This window comes from Octodon degus, unplaced genomic scaffold (assembly GCF_000260255.1).
Source record: "Octodon degus isolate 3935 unplaced genomic scaffold, OctDeg1.0 scaffold00211, whole genome shotgun sequence".
NCBI classification, from domain to species: Eukaryota; Metazoa; Chordata; class Mammalia; order Rodentia; family Octodontidae; genus Octodon; species Octodon degus.
The window spans coordinates 1,548,388-1,562,364 of NW_004524787.1; the positions used below are offsets into that span (position 1 = coordinate 1,548,388).

General features: G+C 35.7%; 1 pseudogene; it reads left to right on the forward strand.

The window, feature by feature from the left end:
• Positions 1-8,800: 8,800 nt before the first annotated feature.
• On the forward strand, positions 8,801-9,259 carry LOC101586881 (annotated as a pseudogene).
• Positions 9,260-13,977: the final 4,718 nt, after the last annotated feature.

The window sequence follows — 13,977 nt, forward strand, 5'->3', positions numbered from 1 at the left end:
CCAGATTGAAGTAGAGGCCCTCTATTCCAATTTTCTGTAGGACTTTGAACATGAATGAGTGTTGGACTTTGTCAAAAGCCTTTTCTGCATCAATGGAGCTGATCATGTGGTTTTTAGTTTTTGCTTCATTTATATAGTGTGTTACAATGATAGATTTTCGAATATTGAACCATCCTTGCATCCCTAGGATGAATCCTACCTGGTCATAGTATATGATGTTCTTGATGATTTTCTGTATTCTATTTGCTAGTATTTTATTGAGTATTATGGCTTCTATGTTCATGAGTCAGATTCAATTAGAATATTGCAAAATGGTTTGAGTGAAAGTATAGATAGAGTTTCAGATCTCCAATACACCATCACAGGTACTGAAAAGGAAAGAAAATATCTGTTAAAAATAAACTAGGATAAGGGCCAGGTCCCATAGCTCAGGAAACTGAGTGATAGCGTTGCAGGAGCAGCATCCTGAGTTCAATCCGCGGTATAATAAATAAAATAAAATAAAATAAATGAGGACGCCAGAAAAAATAATTCATCACCTGTGAGATTATGCAAAAATGAACAGGGTGCGAATAATAGGCATCAACGTGAAAGATGGAGTCAAACAAATGATATAAAAAGAATATGGGCAGAAGTAATAGTAGCGAACTTCCCAAATATAGGTAAACAATCTGACATTCAGGTAACTGAAGGATATAGAATGCCAAAGAACCTCAACCCAATGAAAAACACACCAAGACATACAATCGTTGACATCCCAAAATCCCACACAAGAATATAACAAAAGATGCTAGAGAAAAGAAACAGATAACATTTGAAGTAAAACCCATCAGAATCATGGCAGATTTCCTTTCAAACACAATGAACTCAAGATGAGAGTGGTGCAGAGTGCTTCAATTCTTCTATGAAAACAAATTCCAGTCCAGACTACTATACCATGCAAAACTCTCTTTCAAGTTTGATGGAGAAGTGAAATACTTCCATGACAAAGAACAAATAAAGAATTTTATAAGGATAAAAGAGTAAACAACAGCATATAAATAACATGTGAACTATAAGTCAGTACATCTCAATTTTATCCAGCAATGTAAATGGAATCAGTTCACCAATTAAAAGAAATATACTGGCATAGAGGATTAGGAAGCAAACTCATAGAATATGCTATCTACAACAAATCCACTTAACTCATAAAGAAATTCATAGGCTGTAAGTCAAAGGATGGAAAACAATACTACTCAACCCATTGCCTCGGAGAAAGCCAGTGGTAGCAATCCTGTTCACTGATAATCTGAACTTCAGACCAATAATGATCAAACAAAATAGCGAAAATCACTATATACTGGTTAGGGGAAAAATTCAAGAGGAAGGGACAACAGTCTAAAATATGTATGCACCAAACACTGGAATACTTAACTATATAAGACAAATCTTAATGGACATGATAAATCTAATATCCAATACCACAACCTTAACAGGAGAACATATGCCAAAATCATAGGAAAAGCAGGCCAAAAATCAGCAGAGAAGTAGCAGAACTGAACCAGAGCTTGGAACAAAGGACTTAGTAGAAGTATACACCATGTTTCACACAACTACAGCTGAATACACATTTGTTTTTGTGGTACACATATCGTTATCTAAAATAGACCACATACTAGTCCATAGGTCATGGTTAATTGTATTCAAGAAAACAGAAATCATCCCATGCATATTATCTGACCCCAGTGCAATGAAATGAAATAAATTACAGAAGAAACCAGAAAAACCACATAAATACATGGAAATTAAACAACACCCTGCTCAGCAACCAATGGGTCATAGATGACATTAAACAAGAAATTGAACAGTACCTACAATTCAATGAAAATTCAAGCACAACTTATGGAAATGTATGCAATGCAATGAAAGCATTTCTTGGAGGCAAACTTATAGCGGTGAACTCACACATTAGGAAAGGAGAAAGGGAACAATTAAATAACATAAGCTACACCTCAACCATGTACAAAAGAAAGAGCTAACCAAACTCAATGCCCAAAGATGGAAGAAATCAAAAAGATTAAAACAGTAACTAATTCAATAGAGATGAAGTAAACAATTCAAAAAATTAATGAATCAAAAATCTGGTTCTTGAAAGACTAAATTAAATTGATAAGCCTCTAGCTAACCTCATCAAAAAGAGGAAATAAAAGAATTCAAATACCAGCAACAAGAATGAAAAGAGTATAATTACCACAGAACCAGTGGAAAGTCAGAAGACCATCAATAGCTACTTTGAGAATTTATACTCTCACAGAATAGAAGACACAGAAGAAATCAACAGATGCCCAAAAAGTTGAAAATTACCAAAACTTAATCAAGAAGATATAAGAACTCTAAATAATGTAACAACTGTCGAAGAAATACAAAATGTAATAAAAACTAACAATAGATAAAAGTCCAGGTCCTAATAGATTTACAGCTGAATTCCACAAAAAATTTACAGAGGAAATAATAACTATACTTCTGAAACTCTTCAGTGAGATTCAAAAGGAAGCAATCTTCCTAAAATCCTTCCTAGACACAAGTTTTATACTGATACAAAAACCAGGGAACAACACAATTGAAAAAGAGAACTACAGGCCTATCTCACTCATGAACATAGATGAAAAACTCCTCAATAGAATTCTAGCAAATAGAATATAGCAAATCATCAAGAAGATTGTAAACTATGAAAAGGTAGAATTCATCCCAGGGATGCAAGGATGTTTCAATATTCCAAAATCTATAAATGTAATACATTATATCAGTAGAGCCAAATCCAAAAACCACAAGATCATCTCAATTGATGTAAAAAAAAGATGCTGACAAAGTCCAAAACTCATTCATGTTCAAAGCTCTACTGAAAATTGGTATAGATGTCTTCTATTTCAATCTGATAAAAGCCATCTATGACAACCCAATGGCTAACATAATTCTAAATGGGGAAAACTGAAATCTTGTACTCTCAGATCTGAAAAAAGACAAGGATGTCCTCTATCACTACTCCTATCAATATAGTTCTGAAATTATTAACTAGATACATTAGACAAGAGAGATAAATAAAAGAAATAAGAATACATAAAGAAGAAGTTAGACTATCGTTATTTGTAGATGACATGATACTTTACTGTGTTTTATGTTTTCTAACGGAAATAGATGTTACTTTAAGCCATTCATGAGACAAGATGCTTTACTTTGAAGACCAAAAAACTCCACCATAAAGCTACTAGAATTAATGCACAAAACCAGTAGCCTACAAGGATACAAATTCAATAACCAAAATTTAATACAATTGCTCTGAACAGATAGCAAAATCACTGAAAGTGAAATTAGAGAAACAATACCTTCAAAAACAGCACCGTGAAAAATGAAATACTTAGGAAGTAATCTAACTTGCAAAGTCAAAGATCTATTCAATGAAAATTACAATACTATGTAAAGAGGGATAGAGAATTTCAGAAAATGGAAAGATATTCCTTGCTCCTGGATAGGAAGAAACAACATTGTGAAGATGGCCATACTCCCAAAATTCTTGTGCAAATTTAATTAAATCCCTATCAAAACACAAGCAATATAACTCACAAACCTAAAGAAATCATTATGAAAATTTATTTGGAATCAGAAAAGACCAAGAAAGGAAGAAGGCAGTGCAGGGCAACAAAGACAAGGCATGAGGCATTACAATTCCTGACTTTAAATTTTATGACAAAGCTACTGAGAAAAAGAATCAGCATGGTATTGGCAAAAAACAAACCTGTGGATAAAGGAAATAGATTAGCCTGGTGGATGGCTCAGTAGAATAAGCCCTTGCTTGGCAAGTGCAAGAGTTTGAGTTCCGCCAAAAAAAAAAGAAGGAGGAGGAAAAGGAGAAGGAGAAGGAGAAAGAAGAAGAAGAAGAAGAAGAAGAAGAAGAAGAAGAAGAAGAAGAAGAAGAAGAAGAAGAAGAAGAAGAAGAAGAAGAAGAAGAAGAAGAAGATAGAGAAGTCACTATAAACACACTCATCCACCTTCGACAAAGGGGCCAAACATGTGTACCGGAAAAATCACAGTCTCCTTAACCAATGTTACTGGAAAAACTGGCTCTCTACATGCTGAAAAGTAAAACTTGACACAGTTCTGTAACCATGCACAAAATTAAAGTCAAAATAGAATAAAGATGTAAACATTAAAACAGAAACATCAAATCTCCTGGAAAACAAAGTAGGAGGAAATCTTAAGGACATAACTGTAGGCAAAGAGTTCATGAACAAAACTCAAATTGGATGGGTAATTATTGAAAGCATTAACATCTAGGAGTTCCTCTTACTGACAAGTTTTTGCACTTAAAAAAATTATCAAGGCCTGGGAGATGACTGAGTAGAATAATTGCTTCCCTGGCTAGCTCAATGGTCTGACTTCAATCCCTAGTTTTACAAAAAAAAAAAAAAAAATAAAAAAAAAAAAAAAAAAAAAAAAAAAGGGAAAAGACAAGGCACAAATTTGGAAAAGATCTTAACAAGCTTTCAAACAAGGATCTGCTCTCTAAAATACATAAAGTAATAAAACACATTAGGGCCCCAAAATATAAAGACCCAATCAAGAAATGGGCATCTGAGATGAACGCATGCTTCTCAGAGAATAAAATGATAGAAGCAAGAAAGTATATGAAAAAAATGCTCCTCTTCACTAGCCAGCCATGAAATGCAGATTAAAACAACACTGAGATGCCATCTCACCCCACAAAGAATGGCTATCATAAAGAAATAAACCAACAACAAATATTGGAGATTCTGTGGGGAGAAAGGAACCCTTCTCCACTACTGGTTGGAACGTAGACTAGTGCAAGCAATATGCAAATCACTGTGGAGACTCCTTAAAAACTAGGAATGGAAATCCCACTCAAGCCAGCTGTCCCCTTGCTTGGAATTTTCCCAGAAGAAGTGAAAACTTCATATCATAGTGATGTATATGCAACTATGTTTGCAGCAGCATGATTTTTGACAGCCAAATTATGGAAGCAACCAAGATGCCTATCACCTAAGGAATTGATGAAAAAGATGTGGTATTTTTATACAATGGATTATTTCTCAGCTATAAAGAATGATAAATTTGAATTATTTATACTTAAGTGGATACCACTTGAAGATACTCTCCTAAGTGGAATAAACCAGACACACTTTTGTAAATATCATAGTTTCCCTAGTATAAGAACGCAAAAGAAATACAAATAGAAATGTATAGCACAATTAAAAGGAAAGCGAGATCTTAAGGATTAAATATAGCCAAGTCTTTGAAGCAATCAAAATGCCCATCACCTTATGAATGGATGAAAATGATGTGGTATTTTTCTACAATGGAGAATTACTCAAGTATAAAGAATCATCAAATGGAAGCCTTCATAAATATATGGATGCCACTTGAACATATACTCATAAGAGAAATAAAACACACTGAAATATGTAAATATCTTGTATTCGCCCTAGTGCAAGAAATGAAAAGCAAAACAAAAATAGAAAGTTAGAATGCAATTAAAAGGAAAGGGAGAATTCCAGAAATGAATAACACATACATAAGAAAAGAAAGAATGAAGAGAGGGCAAGGAGAAAAGCTAGAAAACACATCAGAGGCAAAACTATATATTTATATGCACAATATGGTTAAGGCAGTGATCCTGAGAATCTTCAGCAAGTTTTCGAAACTAACATTAAATTTTTAGGATTCTCACACCAACTAACTATATGTGCTGATACCTGTGAATTAAACAACTGCCCTGAAGATAGCAATGTGTCATATTAGGGTAATGCTTGGAATGCCCGTCATTCTGGTCTTCTAAATACCTAATGCTTCTAATGTCATATCAATACTGCTCTACTGTCTCTTATGTAAATACTTGTTTATACAAAGGTAATAAATGAAAACAAGAGACAAGAAAGAATGTCATATGACTGTCTTGGTACAATACTGTATATGATTACATTTTTAAATTTTTGTGTAAAAATATGTGTTTTTATTCCTAATTTTGGAATTTTTAAAATATTTTTTCACATTCTGTAGGGATTTAAAGTTTAGCATATCAATATTTATTGGAAAACACCTGTTCCATGTTATGCTTAAGATGTTTGATAGTGAGATTCAGCTCAACTCTCTAAGTTATAGAGCAATAATATCATTAAGCTTCTCTTCAGGAGGGTTAACAACTTAAGTTGGCAAACCAAAAATTAAATAAAAAGAAGGGCTGCAAGGACAGCCAATTGGCCCTAGCCTTCCAAGGTCAGTGAGGATTCAGGACACAGGAGAACCTGTACTGTAACATCATGTAACTCAGTTGTGTTCCAAACTTTCTGATCAAGGAGATTATGAGGCCAAAGAGGAAAGTGGCTAATGATGTAGACCGTGCCTAAGGGGACTCACATGGACAGAAACATTCTCGGGGGCTTCCACAGAGAGCAAATTGGTCAAGCAATGGCTATGACTCATCCACATGGCTGACACTGACAATGGACATACAAACTGTGGTACAGGGTTTCAGGGTAAATCCTCAGGGGATTTGCCAGACCTTGCCAGATACCAAAGTTATATTTCTTGTTATATAGGTCTTGCTTTATCTTGGTCTTAACCATCCAGCAGAAAAGTATAAAAACAAGATATAAAAAGTAAATCCATGGGGGCCAGGGAGATGGATCAGTGGAATAAGTGCTTCTCTGGCAAGCTCAAGTGCCTGAGTTCAATCCACAGTTCTGTCAAAAAAAAAAAAAAGTAAAGCCATATTAATGTGCTGAGCTGTGAAAGGCTCAAGTCAAAAACTTCTAACCATGCCTGTCCTACAGATAACACAATATTATTGTAGACTACTGGACTATGTTGAGTTATGTTGCTGAATTCACACACCTGCCATATTTATATAGCAATGGAATTCACATCTCTGACAAAATTAATCAAAAAAGGGATACAAATGAGGGATCATTTTGTATCTGTATATACAAAATAGGATAGATATAGAGCTACTTTCTCTTAGTTCAATGAGAATCAAGATTTGTACTAATAGTGTTTGTACAGGATAACATATCTGCATCTTATCCTACAAATAACCACTATGAAGACAACAATATGCAATGTATTAATTATTGACAATATCTTACTCATCAGTTTTGAAACTGTCTCATTGCTATTTGTTTCTCAATAAAGCGAATAAAAAAAGAAAGTTAAATAACACATGGTTTCTTTTATCTGATAAAGGTTATATATATATATATATATATATAATTGAAAGAGTAAAATATAATATAACTAATCGAAACTAGAATGCAGATGTGTGCAGATTGGAGAGGTGTTTGAGCAAAATTGTTAGGGGAGGTCTACAGGAAAAGGAATGTAAAAATCTTAATATGTATGAAATTTAAGTGTGTCAAATCACTAGGATGAATATATTCATATTACTAAGAGCTGTATTAACAAAGTTTGTTTTTATGCTCCTTTATTTATTAAAGTAACTTGATACACTTAAGAATAATTATATATTTAAAGTTACACTTCTTACATACATCTAAAAGTGAATAGCAAATAATAGCTACCATATGAAATGTAACTTTAAGCCTTTTTAAATTGAAAAATATAGTTAGAGATTGAAGGTACTTTAATTTCTTTTCATCTGAATTTACCTATACAACTAGGGAAATAAAGTTCATAGAAGCCAAAGGACATATCTAAATAACAAGAATATAATAACCTAGAACACAGATTTCTCACTTCATTGTCCACTCTTTATCTATTTTGTTAATCACCTATTGGGCATCTATTTTGTATACATGATATTCGTACATAAAACGTGGTATGGAAAATAACTAGGAGACTGTGAATTAGAAGACTAGAGTTCATGCATTCTAAGCAAAATGTATGTTTTATAATAAAAATGTAGAGTAATATTTGGCTGGTATAAATGTGGTAAAACAAATATTTTTAAAATACTTGCCTGGAAAACACAGGGGCCTGAGTTCAATCCTCATTTCAATGAAACAAAAAGACAAGAAAAGAAAAACAAGATTTATACTTTAGAAATCAATACATACAGATCTTTGACTTTGCAAACCAAAATCACATCGGTATTTATAGAATCTGGGAAAATGGAACATTTGCAGTTGGTAGATTTATTTAGGATAGCCATTGTTTGCTAGAGTGAGATGGTATCTCAGTGGGGTTTTTTCGTTTATTTTTTAATTAATTTTATTGAGAAACAAATAGCAATGAGACAGTTTCAAAACTGATTACAAGCACAGTTTCATTAATTAATACATTGCATACTGTTATCTTAGTGGTTATTCATTGTAAAAAATGCAGACATGATATCCTGTCCACAAACACTATTAGAACAAATTTCTATATTCAGTGATCCAAGAGAATGCAGCTGTGTATCTATCTTAACTATTTTGAACATACAGATACAAAATCGTTGTTCATTTGTATCCCCCTTTTGTTTACTTTTGGCAGAGAAGGGTATTTCATTGTCATTTATATTTTGTAGGTGCCTAAATACAGCAAAATTTTCTAATATAGACCAGTAGTCCATAATAGCAGTGGGTTTTCCATAAGACTGGCAATGACAGAAGTTGTTGACCTGGCCGGGGGGATGGCTCAGTGGAATAAACGCTTGCCTGGAATGCACCAGGTCCTGAGTTCAATCACCTGTTCCTCCAATAAAAGAAAAAAAGAAAAGAAAAGAAGTTATTGAGTTCAGCCTTTTACAGCTAAGCATATTAAATTGGGCTCTTCTGCAGGAAGCCTGCTTGCAGCCATTGCTGCTGCCACCATGTCTCTAGTGATCCCTGAGAAGATCCAGCACATTTTGCCAGTACTCAACACCAACATCGATGGGTGGTGGAAAATAGCCTTTGCCATCACAGCCATTAAGGGTGGGGTGTGAAGGTACGCTCACGTGGTGTTGAGTAAAACAGACATCGACCTCACCAAGGGGGCTGGCAAGCTCACTGAGGATGAGGTGGAGCGCGTGAGCACTATTATGCAGAATCCTCACCAGTACAAGATCCCAGACTGGTTTCTGAACAGGCAGAAGGATGTGAAGGATGGGAAGTACAGCCAGGTTCTAGACGACAGTCTGGAAAACAAGCTTCGTGAAGACCTGGAGGGCCTGAAAAAGATCTGAGCCCACAGGGACCTGAGCCACTTCTGGGGTCTGCAAGTCCCAGGCCAGCAGACCAAGATTACTGGATGCCATGGCCCTACTTTGGGTGTATCTAAGAAGAAATGAGGCTGTACGCTTGTTCTGACAATAAATAGTATACATACCTGCAAATAATAATAATAATAATAATAATAATAATAATAAGGTTTTACCCTCTATACTCCATTCCCACACTTCTCTGTTTGATGGTAAAGACCAAGACAAAGCAAGACCTATATAACAAGTAATGAAACTTTTGTATTTGATAAAGTTTCAGGATAAATCTCCTCAGGATTTATCCTGAGACCCTGTACCTCAGACTGTAGATTCTTTGTCAGAGTAAGCCATGTGGATGAATCACAGCTATTGCTAGACCAGTTTGATCTCTGTGAAAGCCTGAGAGAATGTTTTCTCTCCAGGTGACTCTCCTGAGGCACATTCTACATTGGTGATCATTTTCTTCTGTGGCCTCATAATCTCCTTGATCAGAAAATTTGGGACACAACTGAGTTACGTGATGTTACAGTACAGGTTTCCCTATGTCCTGAGTCTTCACTGACTATGAAAGGCTAGAGCAAAAAGGTTGGCTGTCCTTGCAGCACTTCTTTTTCTCTAGGTTTGGTCTGCAAAGTTAGGTTGTTAAGCATCCAGAAGAGAAGCATATTGATATTACCTTACAACATATGCAGTTGAGCTTAACCTCACTATCTGTCTGAATAACAAACATCTTAGGCACAAAAAGAAACAGGTACTTTCCATCAAGTAGTGATATGTCTAATATTAATTCCTCACAGAATATGAAGAAAAAAAATTAAAAATATTTTCAAAATAGGAATAAACAGTAATATATTTTTACACAGAAAATTAGAAATCTAACCATATGCAGCATTGTAGCAGGAGTCCTATGAAATTTTTTTCTTTTCTCTTGTTTTCATGTATTACTTCCCCTTTTTTTAAACAAACATTTACTTAAGAGATAGTTTGGCAGTAATTGGTATGTCATGAAAAGCAATGCAAATGTGGAAGCCCAGAATGACAAGCATTTTGAGCATGAACCTAGCATTACATATTGCTATCTTCAGTGAAGTTGCTTAATTCACAGATATCAGCATATACATTTAGTCAGGGTGGGAATCCTACCAATTAACTGCTAGTTTCAAAAACATGCTGCAGATTCACAAGATCATTGCCTTACCTGTCTTGTGCATATAAATGTATGGTTTTGCACCCGTCGTGTTTCCTACATTTTCAAATTTCCCTCTCTTCGTTGCCAAATCCTTAAGAGCTCACTTTCCTTTTAATAGTTTATACATTTTTATTTTTACTTCTTCTTTTGAGTTCTTATACTAGGAAGACTATATGATATTTACATATGTGCGACTAGTATAGTTCACATATGAGTATATTTTCAAGTTGCATACACTTCTTTATGAAGGTTTACAGTTTATCATACTTTATAGCTGAGTAATACTCCATTGTATAAAAATTCCACATCTCTTTCATCCATTCTTCATGTAAGGGGCATTTTGGTTGCTTCAAACAATTGGCTGTCACAAATTGTGCTGTTATAAGCATAGGTGGACATATATCACTATGGCATGATTTCAGTACCACTGGGAAAATTCCTACTAGGGGGATAGCTGGTTTGAATGGGGTTTCCAGTCTTATATTTAAATCTGTGAGTCTCCCCACAGATTTCCACAATGATTCCATCAGTCTACAACCCACCATCAGTGGAGAAGGGTTCCTTTTACCGCATAGCCTCTCCATCATTTGTTGCTGGTTTATTTTTTATAATAGTCATTCTTCAGTACCTTGGGACACACCCCACCACTCCGCAGCACCTCCCCCATCCTGCGCACCGAGTAGGATTTCTGCCGCATTCTGGGTACACCCAAACCCAGTCCTAGCCCAGGTCCGGTGAGTGTGTGGAAGAGGTTCTGGCTACCCTGCATTGGAGGGACAGATTCCTGGTCCAAGGCCAGGCGCAGCTTGGGTGAGACAATCTTCCAACCGCTTGGGATGCCAACCACCACTCGGCAGAACCTCCCCACCCCGCCCCCCAAGTAGGAATTTCTGCCGCATATCGGGAACACCCAAACACAGTCCTAGCCCAGACCAGTGAGTGTGTGGGATAGCTGCCTCATGGCCTACTCCACCTTGTTTCCTCCAGGCTCACCTCAGGCCTGGCATACAACCCTGGGTTGTAACCCTGTAGCTTCAATCTCTGCAGAGAGTGTAGAAGATAGAACCACCCAGCAAAAACAGCGGAAGAACATCTTGCCACAGGGGCAAAACAGGGTCACCATCAATGGCAGCAGCAGGAAGGAGTTGAGCACACCAGCCAGACCCAAGCCAGGCACAGATGCATAAAACCAAACTTTGTAGATCTGCACCTGAACGTTAGTACGTGCTAAGGTTATAACTACAACGAAGATCTACAACAAACGTCAGAAGACAGTGCTAAACAAAATGACAAGAAGGAACCAAATGCAACATAAAAACCCAAGCCCACCAGTAACAAATGCAGAGGACACTAACACAGAACAAATTGGGAATCTCACAGCTGAAAGCAATGAATCAATGGCTTCTGAAATAAAAAAAAAAATAACAGCTGCAGAAAGATATAGAGGAACGCAGATTTGAAATAAAAAAGAAATCCCTGAATTAATAACATCTGCATAAAGAATCAAATGCAGAAACATATGGAAGAAACCCAGTGGCCACCCAGAACAAGTGAGGAAGACACTAGCTCGGCTCAAATGCATGAATTAATAGCGTAGACAGTAAATAAGCAACAACAGGAAGATATACAGGAAATCAAAGCACAATTCTTTTCTGAAATAAAAAAGAATTCTCAGAACTCATAGCATCTGAAGTAAAGAAGCAACTACAGAAACATAGGGAGGAAACCCAATTGGAAAAAAAAAAAAGCATTGCAGTAAAAGAATTTATAACTGTTTCTAAAGAAGACATTGAGAAAAAGAAAAGAGGAGATTAGAAAGATGATGGAGTCCTTGAACGAGCAATACAGGAAGGAAATAGATCGCATGAAGCAGAGTCAAAGAGATATAGAGGAAATTAAAATCTCAATCACAAGCTTGCAAAACCCCTTAAGTGAAAATGAAGACAGAGATTCAGATCTTGAAGATGCTGGTGCAGCTAGTGAAAAGGTAAAAAAGGATCTCTTAAAAACAACGACGATGCAGGAAAGAATAATACATCACCTGCAAGGTGATACAAAGATGAACAATGAGACTAGTAGGCATCAATGAGAAAGAAAGAGTCAATACAAATGACATTAAAAAAATGTGAGCAGAAATAATAGCAGAAAACTTCCCAAATATGAAGAAACAATCTGACATTCAGGTAACTGAAGCATACAGAATGCCAAGGAACCTTAACCCAATGAAAAACACACCGAGACATATAATAGTCCAGATCCCAGAAATTCAGCACAAAAATAATATGCTGAAAGCCGCTAGACAAAAGAAGCAAATCACATTCAAAGGAAAACCCATCAGAATTAAAGCTGACTTCTCTTCAGAAAACATGCAGGCAAGAAAAGCATGGAGCAGAGTACTTCAGGTCCTCTATGAAAACAAATTCCAGCCCAGACTACTATAACCTGCGAAACTCTCTTTCAAGTTTGATGGAGAAGTGAAATAATTAATGACAAAAAACTGCTAAAGAATTTCCTGATGACAAAGCCAACTCTACACAAGCTACTGAAAGATGTTCTAGACAGGGACAAAAGTGATCAGAACTCCATGAATGAGATCAGAAGTAAACAACTAAATAGGGCAAGCAATTAAACACAGGAGAAAAAGGAATAAACAAAAACAGGTACAAAACATGGCAACTGTAAGTCAATACATCTAAATTCTAACCATCAATGTAAATGGACTGAATTAACCAATTAAGAGAAATAGACTTGCACAGTGGATTGGGAAACAATATCCAACAATATGCTTTATAAAAGAAAAACATTTAACTCATAAAAACATTCATAGGCTGAAAGTCAAAGGATGGAACACAACATTACATGTCCCAGTATCTCAGAAAAAAGCAGGAGAAGCAATCCCATTCTCAGACAGTATCAATTTCTAACCAAAAATGATCAAGCGAAATAAAGAAGGCCACTATCTACTGCTTAGGGGAAAATTTTAAGAGGAAGAGGTAACACTCATAAAAATGTATGCACCAAACACTTGAGCACACAACAATATAAAGCAAATCTTAATAGACATGAAAAATCTGATACCCAATACCACAATTTCAACAGGAGACTTTAACACACCCTTATCTGCAAAAGATAGGTCAACCAGACAAAATCTTAGCAAAGAAATAACAGAACTGGACCAGAGCTTGAAACAAGTATACTTGGTGGACATATACAGGGTTCCACCCAAACACAGCTGAATACACATTTTTCTCAGCTGCACATGGATCATTTTCTAACATAGACCACATACTGGTCCATAGGTCATGCCTAAGTATATGCAAGAAAACAGAAATTATCCCATGCACATTATCTGACCATAGTGCAAGGAAACTGAAAATAAAAGACAAAAGTAACAAGGAAAAACCTTAAACACATGGAAATTAAATGACACCCCACTCAGCAACCAATGGGTCACAGATGAAATTAAACAAGAAATTCAACAGTATCTACAATTCAATGAAGATTCAAGCACAACTTATTGTAATTTATGGGATACGATGAAAGCAGTTCTCAGAGGGAAATTCATAGCTGTGAACTCACACATTAGGAAAACACAATGGGAACAAATAAATACCCTAAT